This window comes from Microcaecilia unicolor, chromosome 1 (assembly GCF_901765095.1).
Source record: "Microcaecilia unicolor chromosome 1, aMicUni1.1, whole genome shotgun sequence".
In the NCBI taxonomy this organism is placed as follows: Eukaryota; Metazoa; Chordata; class Amphibia; order Gymnophiona; family Siphonopidae; genus Microcaecilia; species Microcaecilia unicolor.
In genome coordinates, this window is record NC_044031.1 from 445629931 (window position 1) to 445655455 (window position 25525).

At 41.9% G+C, this 25525-nt stretch overlaps 1 long non-coding RNA gene across 1 annotated transcript; it reads left to right on the forward strand.

Moving 5' to 3' along the window:
* The first annotated feature begins 689 nt into the window (after positions 1 to 689).
* On the forward strand, positions 690 to 24534 carry LOC115460327. The gene is made up of 3 exons (XR_003940462.1): positions 690 to 701; positions 16980 to 16984; positions 24459 to 24534. It is a non-coding gene; the product is annotated as an uncharacterized LOC115460327 (long non-coding RNA).
* The last annotated feature ends 991 nt before the right edge of the window (positions 24535 to 25525 follow it).

Below are 25525 nucleotides of genomic sequence, written 5' to 3' on the forward strand. Positions count from 1 at the left end.
GGATGGGCCTAGGTCCAGCTCTTTTCAGCTCAAGCCTACCTAGTAGCACTTCACTGTTGGTGTAGCTGGCAGGGAACCCCGAAACCCTGCAGGCTGAAGACCTCAGCCCACCATGATTCTTAGACAACCACAACAGTCAGCAGCAGAGAGCTGCTGATTCTGTCATCCCACACGTTCATTTCTCATTCGTGCTCGATTCATGCATAACAACTGAGTATATGTGAGGCATGGGCAGCTGGGAGCAGTGAAGCTCACTGTCATGGTTGTCTGAGGGGATTTGTGGTGGGCTGAAGATGTCCTCAGCTGGCAGAGCTTGGAGCTCACCAGCTAAATAATTCCAGTGGCAGCTAAAACAATGCTCACCAGCTAAGGTATTTCAGAGTCGATATTCAGCCAACAGCAGTGAGCGTTGTTTTAGCTGCCACTGGCATTATTTCCAGATATTCAAAGTTGAGCCATGTCTGAGCACCAGCATTGAATATCCAGGTTTATGTGGCTAGCTATCTCTTATATAGTTAAGTGTAATATTCAGCACTTAACCATATAAACAACACAAAATAAAGATAGGGATCACTTTCCAGTGGTCCGGTTGAACTGCCAAACTTAGGCAGTTAAGTGCTGAATATCGTCACTTAACTGCATACGTGCCAGCTCCACCCCCACACTGCCTACAAAATAGCTAGCTTTCTCTTTAGTGATCTGTGGTGAAATTCAGGGGTAGTAACCAGTTAAGTGTGCTTAATATCAGCAGGTAGCCCTGAACAAATGATTTACATGGTCAGAAACTGTTTCTGACTGGTTAAATTGCTTTGAATATTGACCCCTTCATTTTTAAGCTGAGTGGGTGAGCAGGGGAGGGGAGAAGTGGAGGAGTGGTGGAGGCAGGCGAGTGGGGAGGAAGTGTGTAATGGGGGAACAGGGGGCAGTACAAAAATGCCTTGTGCCCACCTATTCTACACATTGGCCCACCGAAAATTTGCTGTCTGACTATGACACTAGAAACTACTGACACAGTCTGATCCTCACAGTCTTGCTTTCTCCCCGAACCCAACTCCCCATCTTTCTGCTCCTATGCGCTGCATCACTATTTGTCATACATATATTATCTCCATCCCCATTCTGTCATCTGCTTTACTCATATGTCCTCACCATCATCTCAGATAGTCCTAGCTCATCTTCTATCAAGTAGCCTCCACAATCCTGTCTCCTCCCATTCAATGTGGGTGGACTAGGCAGCTGCCTAAGGTGATACAATTTAGGAGGCAGTATTGCTTTGGCACTTTGTCTCCAGCTTCTCTATTCTTTCCTTATCTCTTTTCCTCCACCTTAAGGTGTTCAAGCCTTACCTCCTTTCCTCTGGGTCAGCAACGCAGCAGTCAGCAGCTATAAAAAATGCATGGTGGCTTGCATAGGCCCTTGAGTATCCACATATGGCCTCTCTGACGCAGTGTTTTCTTATGCACAGAACAGGTCAGGGAAAAGGCTCCAGAACAAGACAGAGGAAGTCTATGCCAAACACTGCCACTGCTGGCAACTCCTAAAGATGGAGAGAGACACAATGTCAAGTATGGAAAATGAGAGTCATGAGCTGTTGTCATAAGGACAAAAGAAGCGCGTCTTCAAAGCAAATGACAAGCAAAAAGACAAGCAAGTTGTGCATGTAAATTCTAATTAATGTCAATTAGTGTCAATAATTGCTTGTTAAGTGGCAATTATTGGAGCTGATTGGCTTAAGTAATTAAATTGCACGCACAAATCCAGAATACAACTGGATTTATGTGCGCAATTTTGATCATGTTGTAGAATCCAGGGGTTAGTGCCCAACTAGCACTTATGTGCAAATCTGTAATAATGATTCATGGTCGTTTTGGTCATTGGAGAGTGGAGGGGGCACAAGACCAACAGGGGGTACTGATGCAATGTATCCGGAGCAGGGTGGTTGGGTTGGAGGGAGAAAGGAGGTTACGGTAGACATCCATTCATCTTAACCAACGCTTCTGTACTGCCTCAGAGCTGGTGAAAATGTTCCCAGAGTAATTGTGTGTCAAAAACCTTTTTTTTTTTTTTGCATGCTGCAGAATAGCAAATCACTTCATTTGCATTAATTTCAATGCGATGTGCAGTCAGGATTTCTTTGTGAGTTAGCACAGAACAGGTCAGAGAGAAGGCTCCAGAACAAGCCAGAGGCAGCCTATGTCAAACACTGCCACTGCTGGCAACATCTAAAGATGGAGAGAAACAGATTTTAAGGTAGACAGGGGATTGAGAGACAGGGGGAGATGATAAACTGTGGGGGCAGGAGTGGAGCAGGGGTCCCCACCAAACTGGTCTCCACAGGGCCCTGCAAGTGCTTAGGCTGGCCATGCTGGAGCCAGATAAAAGCCCATTCTATAAAGGATGGTAGGTATCTACTTTCTTTATAGAATACTAGCATAAGAAGGGAGATAAATGCATATAACTTAGGTGTAAGCACTTATGCCAGCCATGGAGCTGATGTAAGGGTGTTTGGCTAAGTTTTGGTGATGTATTCAAAATATATACAATTTCATGTTACACGTATAACTTTGTGTCCTGCCCAGATGCCTCCTATATGTACACACACCCTCAAACTGCACACTATCAATGAAATGTGTATTTATAGAATAGTGTATAGGTGCAAGTTTGGCGTATACACGCTCATGCATAATGTAATATACATATACACATCTGTATATGCCATTATTCTAATCAATTGCATGCATAAATAACATTGAAAAATAGGTATGCTTTTTTGGGAAGAGAGAAAAATCACAGTGGTATTCATTATAATATAATCGCTAATAACACCAATATAAAGCACCATAAAATAGCTAAGGAGAAAGACCTAAGATAATTCAGCTATTAATTATTAAAATAATCTGTCTATGGCTGAGCATATCTGGTAGAGAGAAAGAACTGTGTTAATAGTTTAAAGATGAGGAATAATGGAAAGTAATGGCAGGTATCTGTTTTAAATCTTCTGTATATCATGCACTAGCTCAGCTGTTGGCTAGGAAGCTAATATGATTATGGTAAGGTAACCAGGGTTATTTGGCCAATTACTTCTTTATTATATAGCATGTAGATCCTCCCATCTAATCAGAACAGTATAATTTACATAAAGAATGACCCATTAGTTGTGCACAATGGGATACATATGCAAATTTTGCATAATGACATAATTAGGAGGCACATCAGAACACTGTAATGCTCAATTTAACCATTTACTGATTTGGAAAACAACATTATGCTATACTCTTAAACAAAAAAATTGAAGTGCAAATTATCGTTAAGCTGACTTCTCAGTGTTGTAGCATATTCCATATACAGTAAGATTGATAGAGCACTGAGATTAAAGGCACAAGGAAAAGAAAATGTGAAACTGGATGCTTACAGAATGTTTCTAACCATATTATTCAGAAACACAAATATTCAGTGCTCTTTTAGAGTCTGATTGTTACAGGTTTATCCTTGTTGGTCTGAGCTGTGTGCTCTGCATAGCTCTGGCCAAGTGTTGTTATCAAATAACCATGCTCCATCACAATCAGAGGTGAACAATCATCGGCGTAGTTTGAGGGGTGAGGGGGGCAGCCAAGTGTTGTTATCAAATAACCATGCTCCATCACAATCAGAGGTGAACAATCATCGGCGTAGTTTGAGGGGTGAGGGGGGCAGTGCCCCCCCAAATGAACTGCCACACTATCCTCTAATTCCCGAGTCGCCGGCAGCCTCTTTGAGAAAGCAACATGCACGCTGCTTTAGACCTGCCCCTAGAAGCCTTTCTTTCTCCTTCAACTTCCTGTTCCCATGCAGGCAGGAAGCTGTAGGAGAGAGAAGGGCCTCCAGGGCATACGTGCTGCTTTTGTAGAGGTTGCCAGCGGCTCGGGGGATTGGAAGACAGGGGAGGGTGATACCGGGTGCCACTGGAAGACTCCAGTGCTGTGGCAGTGGTGGCGGCAGGGGGGGGGGGAGAGAGGCAAGCCCCACCCTTTGCCCCCCAAATGAAACTGTTAAACTATGCCCATGTGAACAATGTATTCAAGTTAAAAATGCTAAAATGTTTGAAATCATCTACATACATTAAAATCTTAAATTAAACCATACTAATTATAGGCAACAAATTTACCTTTTCACTTAGGACAAACAACATTGCTCTGGAAAGATAGAGTAGGGACTGAAGATGTAAGGCTGAAACTCAGTAGTGGTAGTGGCCAATGGGACATACAGCAAGTATCACTGCTTCAGCTTCAACCGCCATGGCTCCTGAATACCCTTGTCTTTGCAGTTTTCAAGTTTTTTATTGACCACCCTCAAGGGACTTTTCAGAGCAAGTTACATTTTAAAATATAAAATAGATTAAAATGAAAAATAAATTATAAAGCATAGAGGAGAAATGATAACTATAATTAAAATAGGACAAATGAGATAAAAGTAAAGTAATTAGGTGCTGGTAATTGAGGCGTTCCTGCCTGCTCACACTGTGACACATAAGTGAAAATAGAGGGCCAAGAATGAAATTCATTCTGAAATAAGCAGATTTTGAGGGTACCTTTAAACTTTTCCAGTGAGGGTTCTAGATGTAGTAGAGAGAAGGGCAATCCAAAGAGACAGGCCAATTACACTGAAAATTCTTGAACAGACATGCTCAAAGCAAATATTTTGAAAGGAAGGGATCACAAGACGATGTTGGAAAGAGGAATGCAGAGCTTGGGTAGGAGAATAGAGTATGAATAATTTGGCGAGAGATAGAGGTGTACCAGAGGTGTGAATGTTATAGACTAAGAGGAGCATATAGAGCCCCCACCCTCTTTTTACTACTTATAGGATATCCATTGTAGTATAAAATATTACCATAGCAACCACATCAACTGACATTTAATTTGACCAATTAGAAGATTCTTACTAGGTCAATATTCAAGCTCCTGTCTGGTTAAAGTGCACTGAGCAGGTTGGTAACAGATATTCAACATCTGTTAATCAGGTAGTGCCTCCTAATATTCACTGTGACTGTCGTGTGATTTGTTGGTTAGTACGGGCCTGTCCAGGCACAGAGTTGGGGTGTAGCCAGGAGTTATGCAGGCACTGGCAATATCCGGTGCCAGTGCCTGCAAAACTAACTGTATATAAGAATCCCCCCTCCAAACAAAGTATATAAAGAATCACCGCCCCCCCCCCCCCCCCCCCAAATAAAACCTACCGGTAATAAAATAGCAAAATATAAACAATAATCGGAGTACAAAAGACAAAAAAGTGTGGGGAAAACCAGTTATGAATATCCAGATCAATCTAACTCAATATTATATTATATTTAGAAAGTAGAACTTCCTTACTAATTCTACTTATTTTGTCTTATCGTGCTACAAAAGAAAAAAAAAAACTACTATCACAGTAAGAGGAAAATGTAATCCTTAAAATATTTTTAGCAAAAGGGGTAATTCTCAGAGATATAACTCACCCATGCAGGGATATCTGCTACAAAGTAGGATTATCACCCTAATGTGTGCACAAGCTTCTCGATCACTGAGTATCCCCGCTAATTTTTTAAGCACTTCCTGTGCCGCTAAAAGCTTTTCTCAATGTAATTCTTTGCAAACATGCAGCAATACAAGACAAAAGTTACAGCAATAACGAGCTATACAAATAACCTAAAAAGATTATCTTAACTTAACTATTGAGACTTCAAAAATATAAATAACTAAATCACTGTCTTCACAGGTGATTATCACTCGTTTCCCATCAACATGTTTAAAACTGCACATAGAAACTGCTAATGAAACAATGTAAAAGTAGTTCAGTGTAGCTTGCCAGAAAATAGTCTATAATGTAATGTAACACTTCTCCAGCTACTTTGTTCTTATTTGTTCTCCATATACAGCTACTCCTAAAAACAATGAATCATTTCGCATTTCACAATGCTTAAACTAAAGCCACTGAATGGTAAAGGCACAGCACTTAACATGGGTGAGTTGTATCTCTGAGAATTCCCCCTTTCACTAAAAATAAAATGTTAAGGATTGCATTTTCCTCTTACTGTGTGTGACAGTGGTCTTTTTCTCATGCAGCACGATAAGACAAAATAAGTAGAAATAGTAAGGACGTTCTACTTTCTAAATATAATATTGAGTTAGATTGAGCTGGATATTTATAACTGGTTTTCCCCACAGTGGTTTTGTCTTTTGTATTCCGGTTACTGTTTATATTTTGCATAAGTAACTGGGCAAGTTTGACTACATAAACAGCAGTCCTAGCTTTGCCTGGTTAGTTAATTGGGTGTGGCACTGAATATTGGCCATATTTCAATAGCTTCCAGGTGTCATCAAAGACCTAGATATTCAGTGTCAGTGTCAGAATAGGGTAGAACACCAAACATCTAGGTCTAAATTAGCAGGCATCAGTGAGCATTTAATAAACCTCTGATCACCACCAGCTGAATATTGACCAGTGGACTAAGAACTGGGAAAGCCCAGTTAAAATCACACTGTAGCTCCTTGTGATCTTGATCAAGTCACTCAAACCCTCCATTGTCTCAGGTACAAACCTACCACACACTAATAGTCATTAGCATGCACTAATGCCACATAGCCCATAGGGCTACTGCGAAACCATGTCATCTAAGAGCCACAAAACCTGATCACAATGGATATACACCCTTCTATAGCATATTCCCAGAATATGATAGAGTGGACATTGAGTAAAAGGTAGTGAACTCTTTATTGGCCTTCTACAATAACATTGAATAGAACATGCATTGCTAGAAGACAACAGTCTCTGTGAATACCAACAAATGTTACAAGGCATATAATAATACAGATCAACTGGGCCAGTTACACAGAATCCAGCTTGAGAACAGAACAATGATGCTCAACATAAAATTGTACCCTACTGGCCACACCCAGAAGACAGATCCAATTGTCTGTTTTTACCTAAACACACACTCTCAATGAGATTATTCTGCGGTACAAGGTACAAAGTTTCTAGACATTCTTTTATAAAAGCATCCTCTTTATCCCTAGGGGACTTAATCTTAGCTTTTCTAAAACTTAAGCAGCACAGGGTTAGGTGATCAGAGCAGCAGTTGCAGGTGGGAATCAAACCTAGTTTCCCCTAGGCTACTGCACTAACCATTAGGCTTCTGGTATAGGCAAAGCTCCAACGTCTGACTATGAGAGACCTATAGCACTGCATAAGCTAGATATCCAACATCTCTGGCCACCCTGTTATGGAAATGAAGTGCTACACAGACTACAGCACATTTTTATGCCATGCCTCCATTAAGATGATTGGGATCAGCACTGCCGATCTTATAATGTATCAGATTGAGGTTGGCAAAAATCCAGGACTGACCACAAATCTCCCTCCGGAAACAGGGTAACATGGAAGCTCTGTTACTGGTCTTATCTGGCTTTGGTTATGCTGTGCATTTGTCTGACCCCCTCACTTATAGGATACAGTTCTGGGCCTGATGGGATCCTGACCTTTACCTGAATGCCCCCTTGCCTACAACTGTAAGGGTTTGTGCAAATCCTGGACCTCTGTGCTATAGCAAACAAACTTGCAACATGGGAAATTCAGACAACCTTGCTATTTATGTAATCAGCTATGCTCACGCTCAGTTAGCAGTGCTTTGCTGGAAGTCTGATGTAACTAGTCATGGCCAACTACCAGCTTCCACACCACTGAGTGTCAGAAAGCTGCACAGGTCACTAACCACGCCCTTTACTCCCTTGAAGCGAAGGGGAAAAAAAAACTAAAAATTGGATTACTCCTGATTTTGAGAGAAACCAGACTAGCTTGGAAGAATAAATAATTTTAGATTTATTAAATAACACCAACAGTTTCAGAGAATGAAAATAAGCAATAATTGCTGCAATAATTAAACTATAATTTCTATTACCAGTTTTCTTAACTGAACCAACACATTTACCCAAGTTTAACCTTTTAACCTTTACTTTTCTTTACAGGTTTCACAACTTTATCATCGTAGACTAGAACAAATCAGATAAGTATAATTATTTTGAACCTATCCCTTTTTGAACCAGGAAATGCATAGTTTTAAGATAAACCCATTAAATCAACAACCCACCCCTATTAAGAATTTGATTCTTTGCTATTCTTTTCTTTTTCAGGTATCACAAGGATCTTCACTCCCGGGAGACTTAAGGTAAGTGTAATCTTTGACTGTTTCTGTTAATTGTTTTCTTTAACTCTTTTTGTTTCTACAATAGTACTTAGCTGTCGCCGAACTTGTCCACTGGATCTTTCTTGTGGTGGGGCCCAACAATTCTTCCGATGTTCACTCTTCCCTCCGTGACGTCTTCGAGCTACACCTCCCACTTAACAAATAAAACGGGAGCAAAACCCTGCCTTCCTATTTTAAAAGTTAAATAATATTCTATTTATGGGGAGTTATAACAATAAACTGGGGCTCGCTAGCTAAAGTAAAACAAAAATTAACCTAAACACCCTTCTATTTCAATTCTAGGCTTTTTTTTAAATACGCCCTAGGCTAAACAGAGTGTCTGATCACTTGCAGCAGAGCAGCACAGCTCAACATTCCACTGCCAGCCTTACTTCTCAACATTCCACTCCTTCATCTTCCCTGCACTCATACAGCCTTTCAAGATTCTTTCCTTTACTCACACCTAAAATCCCATAACCCAACCTAAAAAAATTACTTAACACAGCCACCTAACCTCCCCCCTCACCTTATCTAACCTAACTTTCACTCTCAATCACCCAGGACATTCAAACTAAAAAAAACTTAAGGAAACCCTCTTCACTCTAAATTTTAATCAAACCTAAATACTTCCTAATTACCCTTGATAATTCTATTACCCTAAAATTATTTGTTCTCCTCTTTTCACCCAAAATCACTCTTCCTCACTCACAACACCACAGCGCTTCCTCACTCTCTGAAGGTCAAAACCACTCTGACCAACTGCCAGCCAAGCCGTTTCCCAGGAAACGGACCCTTCGGCTTGGGGTTCCAAACACGAGCAGCCAATCCTAAGTCCTGCTCAACATTCCGCAGCTGTCTGCTGACAAGCGGAATGTTGAGCAGCACAACTTAATCTCCATTTTAAATAGGAAAACCCCATAGGAATCTATGAGAAATTCCTAAATTATTTAAAAACAACAATAAATTTATGTTAAATCACCCCAAACATACTATGCCCACTAAACTTCCCATTCCCTACTAAACTGTATTTTTAGAATTTAAATATCCCACAATTTAACGTCCGCCCGCCATTATTCCTCCTAAACCCCTTCCAAAAATCCCAAATTCAATAAAAACCATTCCAAAAATTCAATAAATACTTCCTTAACCTGCCTCATCAAATTTAGCAATTTAACACTTTCCTATCCCTGTTAAACCCACGCTCGTCCAAAACCCCTATTTAAAAATTCAAAATTGAAAAACTAAATCACCACAAAAATACTAAAAAATTCCCCGAACACTAAACAGAAAACCCCGTCCAAATCCATTAAACCCCTGATTTATTAAAAATCGAAAACCGCATTTTCATAATTTAAAATTAACCTAATTTAAATTTTAAGACAAAAACCCCCTTACCTGATTCCTGATTTTCTTCTCACGTTTCAACTTCCCTCCGTTCCGGTCCTCGACGTCCGTGTTCAAAATCGGGAGCAAAAACAAGAAAGCTCCGAAACCGGCCCAAAATTTAGGCCCCGGCTTCGGCCTACTCGTAACTACGCGCGTTCCCGATATGTGCATGAGGCGCGCCGCCTCATGCATACGCCTCCTGTCTCCTGAAACGTCTCCCGCATCAGCGCTTGCTCCTCCCGGCGCCCCTTCATGCTTCTCTCTCTCCCAACGTCCTCATGGCACTGGCTGCACTCCTTCCAACGGCCCCAAATCAGCGCCGAAAATGACCCAACGCCGCCTCCCCTTCAAAACCCGGTCACCTTCCTCTCACCGGCCTCAGCGCTTCTTCCCCTGCGCCTGGGAAACGGCAATAGCGCCCAAAAACAGTGGCGCTACTTCTTACAGCGTCTCTCCTCCCCCCAAGCCCCGACATTGTCAGTCCCACAAAAACGGACCCCAAATCGGCTCTGAAGAGCCCCAGAGCCCCAAAATCATGATGTTGATGCGCTGCCACTCCAATTTTTCTTCCACCCACAACCACTACCTCCAGAACCCCTACGAGACCCCTAGATAAGCATTTTTTCTTTTTTTTCTAATCTTTCTTAACTCCTTGTTACATTTAGTCTTGCTGCTGGAGAGCCAGAGTCAACATAAGGCCACAGGGAGGTGAATGCAGGACTGAGTACAACACAACGCAGCATCTCTGTGAGTAGCTACAAGAAGATATAGAGCCCATATCAAGATGACCACAGCCCTGGCCTTCTAGCAACAGGAACTTATCAAACCCCTCTGTTAGATGCTGTAGATATCAGCCAGGCACCCACCTCACAGAGTATTGCACAATTCCTACACAGTTTTATGAGGAGGGATTCTCAGTGCATCAGATTTCTCATGTGTGAGGTTGACCAACAGAGGACCATGACTACCTTCTATGAGGTGACATGTTTTCTGTCGGTCCTGGGAGCTATAGACAGAACCCACATTGCCCTCAGACCACCTTCAGCCAGTGAGGCTACAAATGGAACAGGGTGTCTGGTGCACATCACTCATATAAGCTTGGGATGCTCCACCCTTAAGCTGACAGCTCAATTGAAAAAGCCAATACAATTGAACCAAGAAATTTACCCTCATTGCAGGAAACAGCTGCAGTTAAAGGTTGTCTAAAAAGGGGGAACTATCCTACAGAAGCAGACCTGCCAAGTCTCCCGCATTCAGCAGGAGACTCCCGCTTTGGCAGGTCATCTTCCACACTCTCACCAAAGTAGGAAAGTCTCCCGCTGAGATACTGCGTTGGCAGCTTCCCCTTCCACCCGGTATTAATTTCCTGGCCACTGCTGCTTCTCCTCTTCAGCAGCAGCGGCCACGAGAAAAAAAAAAGAGCTAACAAAAAAATTTAAAAAGCAAGCGCTGGGCCGCAGCAGCCTTCAAGCATGGGCTGTCAGCTCTGCAGCCATTCCTTTCTCCTCTCTCTGCCACTGGAAGAGTAGGAAGTTGACATCGACTTCCTGCTCCAGTTCGGGGACAGAGAGAGGAGTGGCTGCAGCACCAACAGCCCATGATTGAAGGCTGCTGTGGCCCTGAGCTTGCTTAAAAAAAATTTTTGTTAGCTCTTTTTTTGTTGTTGTTGTGGCCACTGCTGCTCAACAGGAGGAGCAGTAGTGGCCAGGAAATGATTATCAGGTGGAAGGGGGAGCGGGAGGCAGGTAGAATGGAGAGAGTGGGAAGATGGAAAGAGAAGGAGGGGAAATGGAGAAGGGCTGGAGAAAGAGAGAAGCTGCAGACGATGCGGAGAAAGGGGGGGATCCTGGTTGACAGCAGAAAGAGGGAAGACGCTGGAAGGAAGGGTAGGGAGAGAAACAGGAGAGACATTGAAGGATGGGGAGAAAGAGGGGGGACATGATGAATGGAAAAAGATATAGAGAGAGACACTGGATGGAAAGAAGGGGATAGAGAGAGAGAGGCACTGCATGGAAGGATTGGGAGAGGGGGTAGACGGATGGAAGGATAAGGAGAGAAAGAGGGAAAACGGAAGGATGGGGAGAGAAAGAGGGGAAACGGATGGAAAGATGGGGAGAGAAAGACGCTGGGTGGAAGGATAGTAGAGAAAGAGGGAAGACACGATAGAAGGATAGGGAGAGAAAGAGGGGAGGTGGATGAAAGGATACAGAGAGAAAGGGGAGCTAGTGAAAGGATGTAGAGAGAGAGAGAGAGGGGACACTGAACAGAAAAGGGTAGAGAGGTAGAGAGACACTGGATAGAAGGAGGAGGGAGAGAGAGACACACACACACACACACACGAGATGGAAGGATCAGGAGAGAGGGTAAATGGGTGGAAGGATGGGAAGAGAAAGAGGGAAGACGCTGGATGGAAGGGTAGGGAGAAAAAGGAGACACTGGATGGAAGGATGCAGAAAGAAAGAGGGGAGACACTGGAAAGTTGGGGAGAGAAAGAGGGGAGCTGCTGGATGGAAAGGGGGAGAGGACAGAGCAGTGAAAGACTGGCGAATAAGAGGAAGGGGCATGTCGAGAACAAGGGTGAGGAAAAAATTAAAAGCCATAGGTGATGAATGGACAGGAAACCCTGGCAAGAGAAAGATGAATGAAAGCAGAATCAAGAGACTGGGAGCTACACAATTAGAAAAAGTAAGGTAAAAAAATAATTTTATTTTTAATTTAGGATAAATTAATGTGTTAGCTGTGTTAATAAAGTTTAATAAATGCAAATAACACAAAATAGAAAATAAGGTGATACCTTCACTGATTTAAAAACATTTTTGATTAGCTTTCAGAGACCAACACTTCCTTCCTCAGGTCAGGAGAGGATACCATAACAGCATTATACTGACCTGAGGCAGGAGGTTTTGACCTCTGAAAGCTAAGTGAAAAGGTTATTAGGCTATTAAGTAAAATATTTTCTGAAATAGCTGCGGGTTTGAGGTGTGTCAGGGGGTGGAGCCATGTAGAGTGGGTGGAGCCAATGCAAAGTGGGGCAGGGCTAGGGGCATGTACTAAAATCTCCCTCTCAAAAACTGGGACCCCCTTGGCAGCTCTGCAGAAGCAGAGATCAGGGTAAGAAACACCTGTGTCTATACAATGTAATAATAATAAAAAAAACTGTGAAAGATAACACTACAGAAAGTGAGAAAAGGCATGCCGAATCATATTCCATAATTAGGCACGGAATATAGCTGAACATGCAAATGTGCCCCCTATTCTGATGATTTTAGCACCAAAAAGTTGGGTGTGTGAGTGGGCAATATTTTTGTGTCTGGCCACCCTCCAATTAAGCGCCATATTATAACATATGTATTCAGTGCGGAAAAGTTATGGTTAGGGAGGGGTCCAAGGGTGGGAGTAAGGGACAGCAGGTCATTGGGAAGGGATCGATGGACAGAAGTGGAGCAGAATAGGTAAGAAGAGATTGGACAGGAGTAGCAAGGGCAGAATGCAGGTGAGTTGGGAGTAAGGTAGGGTCTAAGCACACACCAAAATTGCAAAATATCACCAGAAACACAGTAGATCACACCAACACACTTTCTGAATCACAAATGAAGACAGACTTGGGCGGTGCTTATAGTAGGCACAAAATCTGCTCAGATCTTTGTCAGCATCAGGATTCACACCAATTGCAGAATACATTTTCCATACCAAAAGCATAGTAATGCTCCTGTTCCACCCACTCTCCACCCTATCCACACCTCCTTTTTTGGTGCGGAAAAATGGGAGCGATGGTCAAGTTGCACAACTGACTAAAGCCTTCATAGAATCCCACTTAATGTGCATCCTGCTATTCTGCTCCCAAATCATAGTTCCATAAATGTTGAAATGCCCAACAAAACATCCCAACCCCTGCACATTCATACCCCTGGTATCGATAGACATGTGAGATGTTAGTAGTTTATTAAAACATTTTAAAACCCTGACATAAACTGCATAGCCCCTCTTTCCCCATACAAATGCAGAAAATTGGCAGTCAAGTCTTTTCCTGAAGAACCCAGAAATCCTTTATGTAACCCTTGTTTGGCAAGGCTGAATGCAAGAAGGGGGCTACAGACAGTTGCTTCCTTCATGCTTATGCATGTTTTTTTTTTTTTTTGCAAGCATATTGCTGCTGGTGTTTAATTTAAGTAATATATAATACTAGTAAATGAGGCCCGTTTCTGACACAAATGAAACGGGCACTAGCAAGGTTTTTGTCGGACTGTGTATGTTTGAGAGTGTGTGTGAGAGAGAGAGTGAATGTGTTTGTGACAGAGTGAGACTGCTGGGTGGGAGTGTGTCTGCTCTGTCCCCTGCCCCCCCCCCCTGCAGCCACCCAGCGATTATCCTTTTTTCTTGCCCCGCCCCGTATCCACCCAGCAATGCTGTTCTCTCCCCTGCCCCCCTCCCGCCACCCAGTGAGTCTCCTCTGTCCCCTGCTCCCCCTCCAGCCACCCAGTGATTCTCCTCTCTCCCCGGCTCCCCCCTCCAGCCACCCAGCGATTGTCCTCCGTCCCCTGCCCCCCCCTCCAGCCACCCACCGATTGTCCTCTCTCCCCTGCCCCCCTCAAGCCACCCAGCGATTCTCCGTTTTCCCTTGCCCCCACCGATGCTCTTCTCTCCCTGGGCCATGCCCCTCCCTTCCAGGCACCCGGCGAATCTCCTGTCTCCACTGCCCCATCGATTTGCCGCTGTGCGCCCGCCCTCCCACTTGTGGTTGGTCAGTTGTTGCGTGTGACGTGCGTAGGGTGAGCAATGCGATTCGGTGAGTGTCATTGCTCCGCCCTCGATGTGACGTTGTGACGCGAGGGCGGGGCAGACACTCATGAGCAAACAGCGATCTACACAACTACACACTACTTCCGGCTTCTGGCTTCCGGCTTCATTAGAACTTTGGAGGTGCGTTTTATATAGAGAGATTGCTGTCTGTGTGTGTTAATATCAATTTTCCTCTACTTGCTGAAAAACTAAATCTCCTTTTCAACGAGAACAGACAGAAAAAAATAAAAATAAAAAAATGATTGTTTTAAGCAATTTTGAACAATCTTTCTATGCCCTTCCTGTTCAAAAGTATTGTACGAGTACAGAACTGTTCTAGTATCTGATTTTGAAATTACACATAAAAAAGCATATTACTGTTGAATATTCTTTCCTAATAACTAGCCTTCCTTTTCCTCTGTAGACACTGAATTATGGAGGGAGAAGATCTGTTTATATGCTACGTATGTACTGTGTTCAGTGATAAAAAGGATAGACACTAGCAAAACTATTGTTAGAAGGTTAAATAAAACCATTGTTGTGGTGCCCTCCCGGTTTTCTGCTTCTGTTTCTCTAGATGTTTAAATTTTTAAAATGATGAGGTTACCTAAATTTCTTTTCCGTTTTTCTCTTTTACCTGTTGATTTATTAATCCAGTTCTATCCTCTCCTTGTGACCATACCTCCTTATTTCTTAACCTACCGTATTCCTTTTCATGTAATTTCTTTCAGTCTGCTATTTATTTATTATCATCTTTTTTACTGCCTTTCCTTCTGTTTAATTTATCCTTTTTACCACCTCCTCATCCTTCTATAATTGTTTCTTTACTTAATTTTACATAGTAACATGTAGTAACATAGTAGATGACGGCAGAAAAAGACCTGCACGGTCCATCCAGTCTGCCTCATTTTGATCTGCTTTATAATCTTACCATTATACCTTAGTCTTTTTATTTTCTTCAATTCCAATTTTCAATGTCATTCTCTCATTGGAGGCAATTTTGATTATTCTTGTAGCACTGCAGGGACATAGATGACAATCAGTATTGTCCTTCTGATGAATCTGCTATAAACAGGATGTTGATAGGTGCTAAATTGAACTGTAGGACACAGATTGGTTTCTCCTGCTTTTCCTCTTTGCCTTTATCCTACGGAAAGCAAGAAAGACCAATTATAATATAGGATGGCATTTTAGAAAGAACATCCGACCCAGAATATGATGTCCAAGTCTGTACGTCACATATGAACATCCAATTCTCATGGGCAAAACAAGAGACACAGACATCTTTGTGGCAGCATAGTAACATACATGTTACAAAATGACCATATAGCTGTTTGTTCAATGTAGGTGAGTAGTTTAATGGTTAGAGCAGTGAATTAAGCTCCAGAGACTCAATGTTCAAGTCCCACTTGAGCTGTTTGCATTTTTATTATTATTATTATTATTATTGTGAGCTCTCTAGGAACAGAAAAATGCCTACTGTACCTTAGTGTACACTGCTTCAACAGCCTTCATGCTTTTAGGTTTTTTTTTTTTTATTTGTAATTTTAATGAATTTTACAAGATACACTTGTACAGAAAAGGAGTATTATCATACCATACAAGAAAATATTTTATAAAGAAAATCTATTAAATGATAATTACTGCTAAAGTCCACAATTATAGGCAAGGCACAATTCAAAAATTGGTTAACATAGTAAAAAATGAGTAGAACATGTTCCCACTTATCCTATCACGGAGTAGATACTAATGGAGAAAGCACCAGAGAGTTTACGGCTGGTTCTTGTCTGGAGTCCAGGAATTTTGCTAACTGATCACTCTCAAAGAAAACATATTTAATAGATTGAAATTTAACAACACATTTACAAGGAAAATTAAGCCAGAAAATTCCCCCCTGTGACAATACACGATCACGAAGTTTCAAAAAAGACTGACGTCTTTTCTGAGTTTGTCTAGCAATATCAGGAAATACTTTGACTTTGCAATTCAGAAAGACTTCATGTCTATGTTTAAAGAAAGTTTTCAAGATCCAGTCCCGATCCGACTGTAGAACAAAGTCTATAATTAATGTAGCAGGTTGTACTCCAACCTAAATTCAAATTTAGCTCCTCAAATGGGGTTTCCATAGATGGTATTATGCGCTCACTTGGTTTCTTAACATAGGGAGCCAAATAATAAATCCTTGCTACAGGTGGAAACAATTGTTCAGTAATTTTTAATACTTCAGAAAGATATCTTTTGAATGTTATTAAAGGAGCCACTGCTGGAACTTTAGGAAAATTGATAAATCTCAATGTTTTCATCCTTTGTAAATTTTCTAAAGTTTCTATTTTCCTCTGTAAGTATACATTTTCTTTTATTAAAGTTATTTGACTCTCTTTAATTTGATTTGTTTCAAGTATAATTGTTTGTTCAAAAGTTTTAGATTGTTCCAACTGTTTTTCCAAGTCTGCTATTTTAGCTTGATTTGATTGAGTAACTTTAACTATTGGAGATAGTTTCTGGGTTAAAGAATCTTCTAAACATTCCAAAGCATCCCAATTTTTTTCTAGGGTTATTTTCTCCGGTTTTTTAGGAAATAATTTCAATGTTACCTCTTCCTGAGCTCCTTTCCCAGAGCCAGTCTTGCTCTCCTGTGATTCAACTGCTACTCCTTCGGTATTCTCAGCAGTAACCACCAGCACTGCTGCACTCGGCGTTCTGCTAGCAGAGTCTGCCCCTGCTCCCAGATCAGACATCTCCTCATCGGGTCTAGTCAATCCAGGGCTCTGGTCTGCCAGCATTGCCGGCATTGAAGGAGGACTCCGTTCCTCTGGGCCAGTGTTGCCAGGTGGGCGGTTTTACCGCCCAATTGGGCGGTTTTCCGCGACCCGCCGCGGGAAATTTTTGCCCGCGGCGGGTTGCGGTTTTTTGGGCTGTTTTTGGCCTTCAGTGCGGTTTTTTCGGCCGCGGGGGGGCGGGGTTAGTGACGTTTTTGGGTGGGGTTAATGACGTTTTGGGCGGGGTTAGTGATGTGGGAGGCGGGGCCGATGACGTAGGAGGCGGGGCCGATGACGGGGAGGCGGGGCCGATGACGGGGAGGCGGGGCCGATGACGTGGGAGGCGGGGCCGATGACGGGGAGGCGGGGCCGGTGACGTGGAAGGCGGGGCCAGTGACGGCGGGGGCGGGGTTGATGACGGCGGGGGCGGTCGTGATGACGCGGGGGTGGGGGTGTCAGGGGCGGGGTTTGTGTTTGGGCGGGTTTTGGGCTGTTTTTTGGGCTCGATCGGGCTGGAAAAAAATTTTCCACCTGGCAACCCTGCTCTGGGCTCAGAGTGGTCTCTCCCTCAGGCAGGTAGGTCAGTTCTCCTCTCATCGATCCCTCCTGCAGCAAGGGTTGTTGCCCAGTCAATTCTACTCTGGGAACAGTGAAACGGTCCATCGGTCCCAATTCCTGTCTTGCAGAGGGAGCAGGGTAAGCCCTCTGTTTGCCCCGTCTCTTGGGCATGGAAATGTATTTTTTAAGGAAAAAAAAAAACAGCAAGAGGGAATTGAGTGAGGAGCTGTTTCACACACGTCCTATTCAGACGCCATCTTCGCTTTTAGGTTTTATATACATTCAGGTAGAGTAGGTATTTTTCTGTCCCTGGAGGGCTCACAATTAAAAAAATATATATATAAAATCAAAGTGGGATTTGTACCTGGTTTCTTGGGTCTCAGCCCATTATACTATCCATTAGGCTATTCCTCGACTCTGGATGAAGGTTTGTTGCGCTATAAAAATGCTAAATAGTAGTAATAGTAGTACCATGAAGGTCTATAGTTCCTGAAGTGATAGGCAGAACCAAAATGTTTAGAGGACGAGAAGAAGTTCCCGTCTCATATATCATTAAAAGGAACTTTGATTTAGCACAGGAGTCAGCAAGCCATCTCTCAAGTAGTATTAGTCCAGCATCCTAAGAGTATTGGGTCTGAAAACCATTGCCTGCTGCTCTCAGGCTCCAGGGCCAATGTTGTCCCTTCAGCCCCCACTTTCCTTACTCCTATCTTGGTCTCCTGCTTGTGGTGTGCTACAGGGTTCTCCTTTGTCTCTGATTCTGTTAGCACAGAGGCTTGAATCCTTAGGCTTTCATACTTTTATTTATGCAATGTCACTATTTATATCCCTTTTAAGAGTGGCATTCATGAGATCCTTAATAAAATTAAACTTGGCCTGGATTCAGTGCAGTCCTGGGCTTCGGAATTTAAGACAAAATTAAATTGGGAGAAAGCTAAATTCCTAGTTATAACAAATCCATTTGATCATCATTCTTATAGTAGTTTTACCATTGACCGCACTTCATATCCCCTGGATACCTTTCTCAGAATACTAGGGGTTCTTATAGATTATTACCTCACCTTTGAACCTATTGTCTGTCCTACTATTTCTGGGGTTGTGCATCTGTGGTTCTCAATCATCTTTCTTCTTCTTGAATAGCAATGTTTATCAATTATTTGTTATATTATATTTGTTTTGATTCCTCTGTACCTGTTTGCCACACTGAACTCGAATTGTACAGGAACACGTGGGACATAAATGTCATCAATTAATTAATTAAATGATTTCCCTTCCATTTTTCTATTCATATGAACAGTATGAATAATGAGCTTCCAAAGGATGGAACAGAAAATACTACAATGGATGGCTGGTGCTATAATTGAGTTAGTAATGGTTATTATGTCAGTAATGACTTGGAATTGAAAAAAAATGTTTATATACCTGAATGAAAACCTTTGCAATTGAATAAATCAGTAGGTATTTTCAGCAATTATTTACATTTATATGCCTTTATAGAATACATCACGTTGTTCAACCAGTGCACAGATTGTAATTTCATTTAACAAAACAGATTGTTCATAATAAATTGACTGGATTAATTCATGTTGGCCTATTTTGGCATACTACCATACAGGTGCAGCTTTCATGCAGGTAACTATGCACCCACATGCACATTCATTAATGACAATTGAGTAAGCTGATTAATTTATCAAAACCTCTTTTATAGCTAATTGCTTGCATTCTCAAATACTGGGATATGCATATAAATAGGAAGGGAGGTCTACAGAGTAAAATTATTGCTACTAGTAGTGACAAAAACGACTAAGAGGAAGATAGAAGGTTCCAAAAGCAAAGACAGAATGCGTTGTGCATATTAGTGGTTGTGTTTTTAACACCAAGGGTGAAAGTCTGCTGCTTAGCAACCACAGCAACTGCAGTAGCAGGAGCCAGGTGATATTAATCAAGGATGAAACAAAAGCTGCAGGAGAAAGGCTGCAGGTGGAAAGAAGGCACACAGCAAAAAAAAAAAAAGAATTAAAAAAACACACTGGTAAGTGTGAAGCTCTAAGCCTGGGACTGAGGCAGGAAGCCAAATTGAAACTTTTTGGCACCTTCATGTGGAATAGAAGGATATAAATTAGTTTGTCGTACAAGTTTATGAAATACCAATCGGACATTCAGGTAATGTGATTATTTTTCTTATAAACATTTTTGAAAATACGTTTGTTTGTCCCTCAAAATCCAAAATTGTTAAGAGTCAGCAATAATAATTAAAAAATTGTATGGGTACTTTTGATTTTCTAATTTTATGAACTGGATTTCTCCCAAGTTCCACTTGCCCCACCAATAAATACACATTTACATCCACATATATACTCCAAATGTTAAAACCCCATGCACCCACACACTGACATAGCCATGCACCAACTCACCTTACATTCCCATGAACCTGCTAACTACATATAATATATACACATGACACACACTCACTCATAACCCTACCTTCCAATTCTCCTTTCCACACCACACATTCCTTCATAACCCTGCCACAATCCCATAACCACACAACTCCTATATCCACATCCCAACAAACACGCATAACCTCATCCACCCAGATATCCAGCACCAATAAGAGCACAGCCCCTCACACACATAGCTCCAAACACATACCTACATCTATGAAGATCTTAAGGGGATAATTTTATAACAGGTAGCCTAGGCACAAAAGTACCTAGATGCCTATCAGGCTTATTTTCAAAAGAGAAGGGCGCCCATCTTTCGACACAAATCTGGAGATGGGCGTCCTTCTCAGGGTCTCCCAAATCAGCATAACCAAAAGTCGATTTTGGGCGTCCCCAACTGCTTCCCATCGCAGGGACGACCAAAGTTCCCGGGGGCATGTGGCAGGCGTAGTGAAGGCGGGACTGGGGCATGCCTAACAGATGGGCATCCTCAAGCGATAATGGAAAAAAGAAGGGCATCCCTGATGAGCACTTGGTGACTTGGTCCATTTTTCTTACGACCAAGCCTCAAAAAGGTGCCCGAACTGACCAGATGACCACCGGATGGAATCAGGAATGACCTCCGTTGACTCCCCCAGTGGTGATTAACCCCCTCCCACTCTGAAAAAAACAACTTTAAAAACATTTTTTGCCAGCCTCAAATATCATACTCAGGTCTATCGCAGCAGTATGCAGGTCCTGGAGGGGGAGGTGTGTGTGTGTGTCAGTGGAGGCATAGCGAAGGCGTGGACGTCCTTCTTTCAAATATTTTGGATGTCCTGAACTCCCCCCCCCCCCCCAGAGGGACAGCCAAATATCAAGGGTGTGGAGTGGAGGAGTGGCCTAGTGGTTAGAGCACTGGTCTTACAATCCAGAGGTGGCCAATTCAAATCCAAATAAATAAAGGGGGTGTCAGAGGCATAGCAAAGGCATGGACATCCTTCTCATAAAAACATCTACATTTTGGACATCCTCAACTGCCGGTCACAGGGACGGAGGTGTAGCGAAGGCACCTAACACTTGCACATCCTTCACCCATACTCAAAATAAAAAAAGTCATCTCTGACGAGCACTTGGACCTTTTCACCTGGACTTGTGCTTTTCTAAGGTTGCAGATGGCAATTTATTTAAGGTTGTAGATGGCTATTGTACATACAGCTTGTCTGCGTGTATGAAGCAGTCTTTGGCATGCACAGAGCAGCCATGCATAACGCTTGGCTGCTCTGCACTGACTTCCTCTCCTTAGGAAGGAAATTGTAAAAAATATTCAAATAACAATACAAAGTTTGTCATAGTATACTACTTACAATGTTTGTGCAGCACTGCGTACGCCTTGTAGCGCTATAGAAATGCTAAATAGTAGTAGTAGTAGTTAATTGTCAGTGAAGGGTATAAGCAAAGATGGAACATATAGATAGGTAAGAAAGTAAGAAGAGTTTGAAAGTACAGTGACTAATTTAAAGAAAGTTGCACATGAGATCAGAGAGATGGTTAAATATTATCTCAGCTAGGGTAGGAGTGGATAAACCTGTCCTGCTGTAGTATGTGCAGTCCATGTCACTCCTTGTGTGAATGTATTGAATGGTCAGCTATTGTGGAAAGGTTTTGTGGTAGGATTTGTTATTCCTTTTGTCAACCCTCCTTTGACTCATAGGTGCTGTAACACTGCTTTGGTGGTGGCACATCCCATGGTGGTGCAAGTTGGCCAAGGAGTTACTGCGAGTTGGCCAAGGAGTTACTGCTCTGGCATATTGCTGGTCCTTTTCAGGATCCTCCTTTAGAGGATTTTGTGGGTTCCTCTTTAGGGGCTGTTCCTAAGAAGACTCCTGGAACATTTCAGCTGATCCATTATTTGTCCTTTCCCATGGTTCAGAGTATGAATTCTTTTATTGACCCCATTCTTTGTTTGATCCACTACTTGTCCTTTTGTCAGGCAATTGATGTTTTTCATGTATTGAGCTCTAGTGTCCTCGTGGCCACAGCAGATATAGAGACTGAATGTATGCACACCCTAATGGCATACATTTGTCAAATAAAATTTCCCTTCAAACCAAAAACCTAGTAACTGAAAAGAATCAGGGTGCACAGGCAACAATCAGGAGACTGTCTTCTGATTGTTGCCTATGCATCTTGATTCTTTTCGGTTACTAGTTTTTTGGTTTGAAGGGAAAATTTATTTGACAAATATATACCATTAGGGTGTGCAGTTTCTTGTGTTTACTTTGAAGTTTTTTTCCACCTTTGTTCATTGGGTGATGGAACAGGTGTTGAGTTGTGCTGCAATCATGCAATGTTTGGATGATTTTTTTTTTGGGGGGGGGGGGGCTGGCTCAGGGGGTGCAGTGTACTTAATTGGTGGTGGCTTTTGATGTGTTGCTAATGCTTTAGGCATTCCTTTGACAGAAGAAAAGTCTAACAGGCCTACTAATTCTTTGGTCTTTCTGGGGAATTGAGTTGGGTTCCATTCACATGGAATCCTAGTTGCATGCTACCAAGGTGGCAGCTTTGCATGATTCAATCAGTGGGCTCTGGGATGGAAGAAATAACATTTATGAGAGACATAGTCTTTGGTGGGGCATTTTTAATTTTGCTGCCCATATCATCCTGATGGGCAGGATCTTTTCCTGGCATTTGGCAATGGTTTCCTGGGGTTTGGCAAGGAAACATTTCTTTGTTTCACTCACGGCATCCAGAAGGACTTGCACTTTTGGTCTATCTTTTTAGGTGACTTTAATGGGGGTCCAAGTTTGGCAGCAGCTGGCAAAATCTAATGTGGATTTGCAGCTCTTTAATGATGTGTCAGATGGGTGTGGCTTTGGTGCCTTTTTTGGTGGAGCTTGGTGTGCTCAGCCTTGGTCTATATGGTGGAGAGAGGTTGGTGCTCTAATGTGGCCTTTTTAGAGCTGTTTCCTGTGTCAGTAGCCACTATGATTTGAGGTGACAGGTTGTTGAACAGGAGGATGATTTTGCTTTCAGACAACGTGGCTGCAGTGCAGGCTGTTAATAGGTGGTCCACTCATTGTTTGTTATTGATCGAGCTGCTATGACTGATTGTGCTTCGTTACTTGCATTTGAATGTCACTTTTTCTGCTAGACTAGTGCCTGGCATATTTAATGAGATTGCTGATGCTCTCTCTCGCTTTCAGTGATCTCAGTAACTGGCACTGGCACAGACAAGGCTCCTACAGCAATGCTGGATGAGTAATGGACCAATGCACTGGACCTTTGGAACATTGCTAAGGAATTTTTTGTTGCCTAATACATGGAAAGCTTTTATGTCGGAATGGAAGCATTTTCTTTAATTTGTGTAGACTCGTAAGTTCTCAACCTACCTTCTCTTCCTGGACATTGGATCACTCAGTTTAACCTTTTTGCAAAGCAGAAGGGTTGGGCACCAGGTGTAGAAATGCAGACATTGGTGATCATAGGAGCCAACTTTTCAAAATTATTGGGGGTGCTAAGCCCAGTAGAAATAACCCCTCCCTGGACACATGCAAGGAATTTCCTCAATATTGGAGGTGCTGAAGCACCCACAGCACCCACACAGTCAGCTCCTATGTTGGTGATCCAACTGCAGCTCATTTGGTTCACAAGCTCCTGTTTGGTTTTATGCATTATAATTGGTCACCTTGCCCTCACCTGGTCTGCTTTCCCATTTCATATTGCTTATTAGTTCAGTCATATTGGACTTTGCCCAAGGTTTGTTTTTGCTGATTTTGAAGTTTTACTGTTTCAGTTAGAATTTTCAGTGGCATTTTTTTTGGACTCTGAGGGTGGGCCCTTTTGCACTTCAGGGATGGTAGAGAGGAGGTCAGGATTGGGGGTGGGGGATGGGAGGGTGCACCAGGAAGGCTGAAAATGCTGGATTGTGTGTGATGATATTCAGCATCACTCTTTTGGTTAAGTGCCACTGAATATCACCACTTAAGCAATTTAACTGGGCAGGATCCTCTCCTCCCCAGTTAAATTACTTTGAATATCAAGTGGAATATTTGAAAATCATAACCTAACTCAAATTGTTGTAGATTAATGGACTTTTGAGTAAAATGAAGACAGGAGTTGTGCCTACATTTCATATCTTATTTCTGAATAGAAGAGAGACCCTGGGTCTTATTTATTTATGGCATTTCTATCCTACATTAGCCCAAGTAAAACTCAGGTTCAATGTGGCTTACAATATGTACATAAAAGAAAAGAAATAAATTAGGTTTACATTTAAAAAATCCATCATAAAAATAATATATAGGAAGTGATGGGGCAAATTCATTGGGGCGTCAGGAAGAAGTGAAATATAAGGAACTAAATAATATTCAGCACTGAGTTCTAACATTGTTGAAGATTGAACTAAACAAGTAAGTTTTCAATAAATAATGAAATAACCCATAATCACTAGTATATTTAATTTGATTAGGAAGAGAATTCCAGATTTTGGTGCATTGATAAGAAAAGTTAGCAATGTAGATTGTTTTGCAAGATACATTTCTGCAACTGGGGAAATGTAAAATGAGAAATACTCTGGATAATACGGAAGCATTGCATGAAGGAAAATCAATGAGTTCATTTGTATAGGATAGTGACATACCAAATAAAATTTGATGGACCAATACACATAGCTTGAACAAAATTCTGTTCTTTATAGGTAACCAGTGTAGATTATGAAGGAGTGGGGTAGCTTTAGCAAAGCGTGGTGATTTACAAATTAGATGGGCAGCCGTGTTTTGAACAGTTCGAAACACGGCTGCCCATCTAATTTTATGTATATATTGTAAGCCACATTGAACAGTTTGTAGTTTTTTTTTTTTAAGAAGGCCACATTTAATTCCAGCATAGATGGAATTACAATAGTCAATGTTTGTTAGAACAAGAGATTGGATTAAGGTACGGTAACTGGTCTTGTGAAAAATGATCACAATCTCTTTAGTTTCCATCGCATATAGAAGAAACTAGAGACAACATTTGAGACTTGACTTTCAAAGGATAAAAACTGATCAATTGTAACTCCTAAGATTTTAACTTGGTAACATAGTAAATGATGGCAGATAATGACCTGTACGGTCCATCCAGTCTGCCCATGGTATGCAATACTTTATATGTGTACCTGAGTTTGATGTGTCCTTGCCATTCTCAGGGCACAGACCGTAGAAGTCTGCCTAGCGCTCTTCTTGTACTAATAGTTCTGAAGCTAACATCGAAGCCCCTAAACATTTACATTCCATCCATATCTATTCAGTCACGATCAGGGCATAGACCATAGAATTTCATTGAGGATATGAAAGAATATGTTATATTAGCAATTGTAAAATCTTTGAGAATAGTCGGATGATAAGGATTTTTTAAGTTTCAATTTAAAATTAGAAGCCTAA